The sequence below is a fragment of the Euprymna scolopes genome, chromosome 32 (genome assembly GCF_053919585.1).
Source record: "Euprymna scolopes isolate OS-2025 chromosome 32, ASM5391958v1, whole genome shotgun sequence".
In the NCBI taxonomy this organism is placed as follows: Eukaryota; Metazoa; Mollusca; class Cephalopoda; order Sepiida; family Sepiolidae; genus Euprymna; species Euprymna scolopes.
In genome coordinates, this window is record NC_136513.1 from 78,365,271 (window position 1) to 78,374,339 (window position 9,069).

The 9,069-nt window shown below is 31.5% G+C and overlaps 1 protein-coding gene across 1 annotated transcript in view; it reads right to left on the bottom strand.

Annotated features, from left to right (window-relative positions):
- Window positions 1-6,635, bottom strand: part of LOC145256119 (solute carrier family 22 member 21-like) — an 81,672-nt gene extending 75,037 nt beyond the window's left edge. The window contains exon 1 of the mRNA XM_080114705.1: window positions 6,480-6,635. The gene's annotated coding sequence lies outside the window, so the exon portion shown is untranslated. The remainder of the gene's footprint in view (window positions 1-6,479) is intronic.
- Window positions 6,636-9,069: the final 2,434 nt, after the last annotated feature.

Consider the following 9,069-nt stretch of genomic DNA (forward strand, 5'->3'; position numbering starts at 1 on the left):
ACGACCGCCGCCAAACCAGAAGTGACGTAGGTTTAAATTAAGGCCTGACAATCGAAAGGAGAGGATGACTTTCGAAAATATCGGTGAAAATAGCGACCCCTTCCTATAGAAAAGTGCCTAGTTGAGGGTAAATAAATTAATGTTTTTAGCTAATATTTCGGAATTTGTCGTCTGAAGGATCGAACTACAAAACGATACTGATCTCGTGAAAATCCGTCGCCTCTGTCGAAAGTTTTAGGCAGACATGCAAACATACATACATACATTTATGTAGTTATAGCTGAAATTTGCGATCCAAAGCGATTAAAAAGCTTGCCTTATCTCTGAATACCATTTTTGTAAAATTTCAAATGTTTATATCAGAAATTGTCTGAGTAAAAAGAGGTCAAATATTTTAAAAGTTTGACCTCTATTATGAGCCCTTAACATTTATTATTTTGGGCTCAAATCAGATTATTGTTAGATCCATGTCCAAGAAACCTATATCTAAAATTTCAAGTGTTTATACCCAAAATTGTCGGTGGAGTTTGATAGAGTTTTTGAAGGTCAAATCATTAAACTTTGACCGCTTTACAGCCAAATTTCTGACCGAAAACGGATTACAAAGACTTTCCCAAATCATCATATCGTGTATATCAAATTTCGAGTCCGTAGACTGAAAAGTGACAGAGTTATTGTGTAGGGAAATGTACACAGACAGACACACACACACACACACACAAACACACACAAACACACACACACTTTTATAGATATATGATTTATGTTTTTGTAATAAAAATATTGCTAATTATAGTTTTTATTTTATGATAACGATATTGGTTATTACAGACATGTTTTTATGATAAAAATATTGGTTATTACAGTTTTATTTTATGATAAAGATAATCAGTTTTTACGGGCAAGTTATTTCATGATAATGATAGTACTTTTATTTTCTAATGAAGATATTTGTTATTAAGGCCAATTTTTTAATATATATTAAAATATTGTTTATTGCACATATATCTTCAATATTATATATTTTTTAATTTTTATTATAACTATATTACGAAGAATTTTGTTTTTTTGTTGTTGTTTTTTTTTTTTACAACAATATAGGTTAATACAATGTTTTTATATATAATAAAGGTATTTATTATCAGAACTTTTTAATTATTATATATAAAACGAACTGTGTGTTTGAGTTCGCTCTTTATTGGTTCGGAAACGGCTGGGCCGATTTTTATGAAATTCACACAAAAATACTTTATGTATGTTGTGGAGACGCCCACTAATTAATATAGGTGGGTGAGTGAGATATATAAAGGTATCAATCACTAATACCGTTGGAGTTCTGCAACGACCGCCAAGTAGGCAAGACGCCTATGTTGCGTCCAGTAAGACATGCAACACGCCACCAGTCGGAATATCTCCAACTGAAGTATATCCGAAGACATATAAATATGTATCTATTTACAATGCCTCCCCACGGGACAGAGTTAGACACCAGGGTCGTTTTTTTAACGTGGAGAAAAGGTACAAAAATAGAAATTGTCTCGGTCGTGAAGGATTTCTCCTCCACTGAAAGAGAACGAGAAATGGAAGTGCCGCATCTGAAGAACAGATACTACACTTTGATCTTGGCCAAAAGGTATATAAATATGTATATAACTTCTCTTCCTAATATATTATTGTTATACCTTTTACTTTCCGTGTTCTTGTTAATTATTTGTGCAGACACAACAATGTGCATGGAAGTGTTCTTAGATAGGTTTGTGTCGGAATGTTTTCAATAAGTATCGATAATAGAAATAATCCGATGAAAGAAGGAATAGGCGATATTGACGAAAGTAAACGCCTTACACAACTTTAAATCACAAATGCATTTGCAAAGTTTTATTACCCTACTAGTTTGTATGAGGGTTACATTTTTTTACCGATAACAACAATGTTTTTATATACAGACTGCCATTACAGCTTGCTGACGTCAAGATCACGTGACATGACTCAACGGTTTTTAAATACAAGGTGACCCAAAATAAACGGGCTCCGTGTACACTTTACGTAAAATCGTTGGGGTCCGTTTTTTTGGGGGGCACTTATAAATCGATTTAAAAATATGTAATGTTTAACATTAAAAGGTCACTCCCCCCCTGCAGAAAATCGATCAGCTGACCTACTTTTGATGGTCCTTTTGGGCCAATTCTTCGATATTTGTCGTCCGGAGGGTGAGGCTTTCATATGAGACCAAGTTTGTGAATTTTTGTTCTGTCTGTCAAAAGTTTTTAGCAGACATACAAACATACACACATACATGCATACATTTTCGCTTTTATATATATAGACAAGCTTAAAGGCCTAATATATAAAATCAACAGTGGATTTTTTTTATATGACAGGGGTGCGTTCGAAATAAATGTTTCTGTTTAAAACACAATTTTACAATGACACTTGACTTTTTCATTTTAAAATTAAATTCAAGCCATTGTCACCGTACAACCAGTAATACAAGGCATTTAAAATCTTTTAGGTTCTTTGATATGATAGGGGGGCGTTGGAAATGAATATTTTCGTTTAGAGCACAATTGAATCATGATACTTGACTTTTGCATTTTAAACTTTAATGCGAGCCATTATATATGAAAATAATCTCATAAAATCAACAGTGGGTTCTCTACAGTGCAATGTAGACTACAATGTATTGTGAACTTAGTCACTTCGCAAGGCATGTGAAGCTTCTTCCAGGTGCATCGTGATGGGCTACCAATTGGTTAATCGATTGGATTGAAAAAATGGGCTATTTTATTGATATCGATGACAAAAATTATGGGAGTGTGAAACATTTGTTTATAATCATTCAATCCCGTGCAACGTCGGGTCTCCTTGCTAATTTTATAATGAAAATATTGCAGAAACTTTATTTTTGTAACAATAATTATTTTTCTTGTATTTTTATAGTAAATATACTCATTATTACACTATTTTCTTTTAAAAAATTATAATAAATATTTTGTTTCGGATATTTTGTTTCGGATATTTTGTTTCTATTTTTTTTTTTTCTAGAGGTATACATTATTACGAATTATTTTGTGAAAAACTCGTGAATATTTTTCATTATTTCGGAGTAAAATTTAAAAAAAAAAATACTTTTTTACTCTCAATGTTAAATATTGAAAATTTATATAAAATGCTTAATTCAATGTTGTTAATTAGCCCAATTCCGGTGGTAAAAAGTACATTCAAATATAATGTAGTCCGATATCCAGCCAGGCTATTGTGATGGATGGCTCTCGTCTGGGTGAGGCTCCGTGTTTTGACAAGCTTCTGGGTTTAACCTTTACTCCTGATCTGAAATGGAACACGTACATCAAGTCTGTTGCCAAGGTCGCTGGAATGATGGTGGGATCCTTCTACCGCTCCAGAAGATATCTCACTAGTGATGCAATTCTCTATCTATATAAAAGCCAAGTACGTCCAAGGATGGAATACTGTTGCCATATCTGGGCAGGAGCTGCTAAAAACAGCCTATCCTGCCTTGACAGAGTACAAAATAGACTTCGTGGCTTAGTGGGGGATGCCCTTTTCTCTACCCTGCAACCTCTCTCCCACAGAAGAGACGTTGCGAGCCTGTCCTTGTTTTATCGTTATTTCCATGGCAGATGCTCGTCTGAACTCCAATCTCTGGTCCCCCCGCCTCGCCAATCTTTCACGAGAAACACCCGTCTAGCTGAATCCACTGTGAAAAATTTCCCTCACTCTGTATCTGTGCCTAAATCAAAACGCGGATTCCATGAACAAAGCTTCTTTCTTAGAACTGCACGCCTGTGGAACTCTGTTCTGTCTGCCTGCTTCCCTCCGGACTACAATTTGGATGTCTTCAAGTCCAATGTTAACAAATTCCTAATGAACCGCCCCCTTAAGTAAACACTTCAGCAAATCTCCTCACTAACTTTATGTACTTGCAATAACCCTTATCCCTGAGTGGCTTCCGGGCCTTGATAAGTGGTGATCACTGTGTAAAAAAAAAAAAAAAAGGCTAGCGTGGACTGTGACTCACAGGATAAGATTAAATTGCTTTTCCCAGTCATCGAATAAACGTGCATATATATAAGATCAGAGATAGAGATAGAGATAGAGATAGAGAGAGAGAGAGAGAGAGAGAGAGAGATAGAGATAGAGAGAGAGAGAGAGAGGATAAATATATTCAAAAACATATATGTTGCACAAACCTATGAAGATAATTTTAAGCAAACAATGAATGTTAATGCCAACACAGAACTAAGCAATCTGAAAAAATCCCTTTGGATTGAGCCTTGTAAAAACGTTGTCCACATCGATCAGGGAAGTCTTCATTGTGACTGCCATATTTGATCTTTTGAAAATGACTCACACTCATTCAAATCAATTTATAATTATTTAATTATTAATTTTTAGGATACAACTTAATCACTCTTCACTATCATCGAATAAACGCGCATATATTGAAGATATTAGAGAGAGAAAGAGAGAAAGGGACAGAGAGAGAGAGAGAGAGAGAGAGAGAGAGAGAGAGAGAGAGGAGAATATTTAAAAACAAATAAACAAAATGTTAATTTATTCTTTTTGCGGACAGTTATCCTTATCTTCATAGTTGTTGTTGTTTCACCGCGTTTTGGCCAACTCATCCTCTGGCCTTCTTCAGGTGGTTCACCACGACAGGATAGGAATGCTGAGTCTTGTAACTGTAATTACTGCTTTCCATAGTTTTTGTCTCACCAAGATTTGGCCAACTAATCCTCTGGCCTGCTTGGGTAGTGTTGAAACTGCTATCTTCAAACAATGCTCACCTGGAACTGTAGAGACTCAACGACGCTATCCATTGTGTCAGAGGCCAGAGGATGAGTTTGCCGAAACGTGATGAAATAACATATATAAAGTTGAGGATGATAGTTGTCAAAAGATAAAGGAATGGACAAATTATGAAACCTCATGTAAAAGGATTCCAAAAGAAAAAAAGAAAAGAAAAAATATTTATTTATTCATTTACTCATTATTTAAATATTTTTTTTTAAATCACAACGGGATTTAAAGGATTCCCCCCCAAAAAAAAGTAAAAAAAAAAAAAAATTTACTTGTTTAATTATTATTTAAATATTTTTTAAAAAATCACAAAGGAATTTAAACAATAAGTTCAATTAATTAGTGAAACGTTTAACAATGTCTATTTTTAAAAGTAATTATATATATATATATATATATATATATATATATATATATATATATATATGTGTGTGTAGAGAGAGAGAGAGAGAGAGAGAGAGAAATATTTAGAAATTAACAAAATGTTGTACAAAGCTATGAAGATGATTTTAAGCAAACTTGCCGCATAGACAACGAATGTTAAAGCCAACACTGAGAACTGAGCACTCTGGTAAAATCTTCTTCGGTTCGAACTTGTAAAAACGCTGTCTGTATCGATCAGGGAATTCTTTTTTGTGACCGCCATATTTGATTGTTCGATAATTGCTCTTTCAAGTCAGTTTTTTATCCATTGTGTCCGAGGCCAGAGGATGAGTTTGCCGAAACGTGATAAAATAACATATATAAAGTTGAGGATGATAGCTGTCAAAAGATAAAGGAATGCACAAATTTTGAAGCGTCATCTAAAAGGATTCCAAAGGAAAAGAGAAAAGAAAAAATATTTATTTATCTATTTACTCATTATTTAAATATTTTTTTAAAAATCACAAAGGAATTTAAACAATAAGTTCAATTAATTAGTGAAACGTTTAACAATGTCTGTTTTTGAAAGTAATTATATATATATATATATATATATATATATATATATATATATATATATATATATATGGCGTCTTTAAATCAAAAGTACGATAACAGAAATAACTTATTACACGGACATCCCCCCCTTTTAAAACTCATCATTTAAAGAGGCGAAAAACTATAGCAAACATATATATGAGTATTTTAACCATAGTTCCTGATTTCAAAAGGCGAAAAATTAAAAGATACATCTGCCTTACTTTTAATGCTAGGTTTAGTTATGGTGTTCTTTTAGATTTAATAAAAACCCTTCAAAATTTGCTGACGAGGAGACCTTGCTTATTAAAAAACTATATGTAATTATTGTTCGTAACTGGATGTTTACCACAATAAAAAGCATTGTTTTCCGAAACGATCGTAAAGATAATTGATTTTGTTGTTGTTCCTTCTTATGAAACGGATTTTTAATTTGGTTGAAATTTAATTGTTCAAATTTTAAATTATAAATCACATTACTTAATATATATATATATATATATATATATATATATATATATATATATATATAGAGAGAGAGAGAGAGAGAGAGAGAGAGAGAGAGAGACAGACAGACAGACAGACAGACAGACAAACAGGGAGAGAGAGACAGAGAGAGAGAGAGAGAGAGAGAGAGAGAGAGAGAGAGAGAGAGAGAGAAAAAAAATATTTAAAAATAAAAAAAATGTTGCACAAACCTATGAAGATTACTTTAAGCAAACTTGCCGCATAGACAACGAATGTTAAAGCCAACACTGAAAACTGGGCAATTTGAAAAAAATCCTCTTGGCTTCAAACTTGTAAAAACGCTGTCCACATCAATCAGGGAAGTCTTTCTTGTGGCCGCCATGTTTGATCGTTCGATAATTGCTCTTTCAAGTCAGTTTTTATTTATTTCATTATTTTTTAAATAAATAAAAAAGAAAGCACAAAGTAGAAATAAATATAACGTCCAATTATTTGATCACACGCATCACAATGTCAGTTTAAGAAAACTTATTGCGTATCATCCCCAAAACTGGTCGTTTGGTTTTCGTATGATTGTAACGCGTTTACTGTCAGTTTTAAAAGTACGCTTCACAAGCACGAGTCGACAGTTTTAAGCACGGATTCTAAATAGTATACTGAATATGAAATTCAAATAAAAAAAACATCATTGTTTTTTTCAATAATAAAAAAAGAAAACGAAATTCTGATTTAGGTCATCCGGTTATTTCATTTGCAAATTGATATCCAACTTTTTTTTCTAACATGTTTTTCCAACAAAAAAGAAAAGTTTGTTGAAGAAAGTCTAAGTTACACACATAAATTTGATTGAGAAAACATCATCGCCGCCCCGCACTAGCACGTGCTTCAGTCATTCACACGTGAGATAAAACATGGAGTTGTTGTTGTTGTTGTTGTTGTTGTTGATGATGATGATGATGATGATGATGATGATGATGATGGCGACGCTACTATTGTTTATTCAGTGTAAGGTTCCCTCTGCTGTCAGTTATAAAAGTACTTTTCACCAATTCTATTTGCCAATCTGAAATGCCACCCCCTTGCGGAATGCTGGATACCAAAATATAAATAAATAAAACAACTTTTCGTTTAAAAAATAAACAAAAAATAAGAACGTCACATTTAAACACTATTTAAGTTACCATTTCACTTACGTAATAGGCAGATTCTTGGTTTTACAAACTGTTACATAATCAATTCGGGATGACAAATAACAATCTGTATCTCCATATACTGTATTTTGATTGCAAAAATTCCTGTCTACACCAAAATGTATTATTAATGTAGTAATCTATATATTAATTTGCTTGTACGTACGGTGTCACGTCATCATCATCGCAAACATTAATTAATGAAACGCGTCATCATCATCGCAAACATTAATTAATGTGAATTATCTCCCTTTATTGTTTAATCTTTATCAGTTAAAAATCAGTGACCCCTTTTATTTCCCAAAAGTTCCTGAACAAAAAAAAAATAATAATAATAACTGTCTATTGATGGTTCCGGATTATTTTAAAGGCAATTATATATATATATATATATATATATATATATATATATATATATATATATATATATATATATATATATATATATATATATATATATATATATATATATATATGAACTGTCTATTTATTGTTCCGGATTATTTTAAAGGCAATTATGCATAGAAGGTATCGTTCCACAGTTTAAATAGTATTTTACTTACATTTTTAACGATGCCTTCTGTTTATTATTGTAGGAACGTTTATAATATTTTTTACATTTAACGTTACGAGTTCGTTTTTTTTTTTTTGTTTACTTTGCCACTTTATGTTTTTTTTATTTACTTTTTATTTACACAACAAAAAATATGTTTCGAAATAAATGTTACAAAAGTCAAGAATGACTTTATTAAATAAATAACCAAAGTCACCATTCGCAAATACACTGAGTAACATAGTCAAAACATATTTTACGTCTTGTTCTGTTTTGCTTTTGTTTTACGGCATATCAATTTTTTTTTGTGTGTTATTTAATGCCGAATCGAGTAATTTTGTAACATTTATACATCTTCACGTTGTTTACATAGTTATTATTTATGTTTTGTCTGTTTTATTTGCTTCTTTTACAGGCATTCATCATCTTCTAATGCCCACCGACAGAGCATACATATTTAAATACTATAAAAATGGACACGACAATTTTTTTAATATGAAATAAAACACTTAGTTTCATTACTTACAATTTAATTTATTTAAAGAAATATTTATTTCCTATTTAAAGATTTTCAGTATATTTTATTTAACTGAAGAAATATTTATTGTTCATACATATATTTTTTCCATTATTTTTATTACATTGTTAGGTGAAGTTTCAGAATAGTTAACCCCCCTCCCCATATTAAGAATGGCTTTCAGCATGATTCTTACAATAGCGGTATCAAAGTTTTTTTTTATTATTATTTTAAAACAAATTATACAAAAAAAAAGATACAAGACCATTAAATTTTTTTTTCATTAAATCGCTATTTAGGTGAAGGTTCAAAATAGTTAACCCTTCTCCCCATAACCGTTTTTTTTTTTATGCAGTAAAATACTGTTTCGATAATTATGGTTTAAATAAATACTTATTCCTTATTTAAAGATTTACAGTATAATTTATTTAACTGAAGAAATATTTATTGTTCATACATATATTTTTCCCTTATTTTTTTTTTACATTGTTAGGTAAAGTTTCAGAATAGTTAACCCCCCTCCCCATATTAAGAATGGCTTTCAGCATTATTCTTACAAT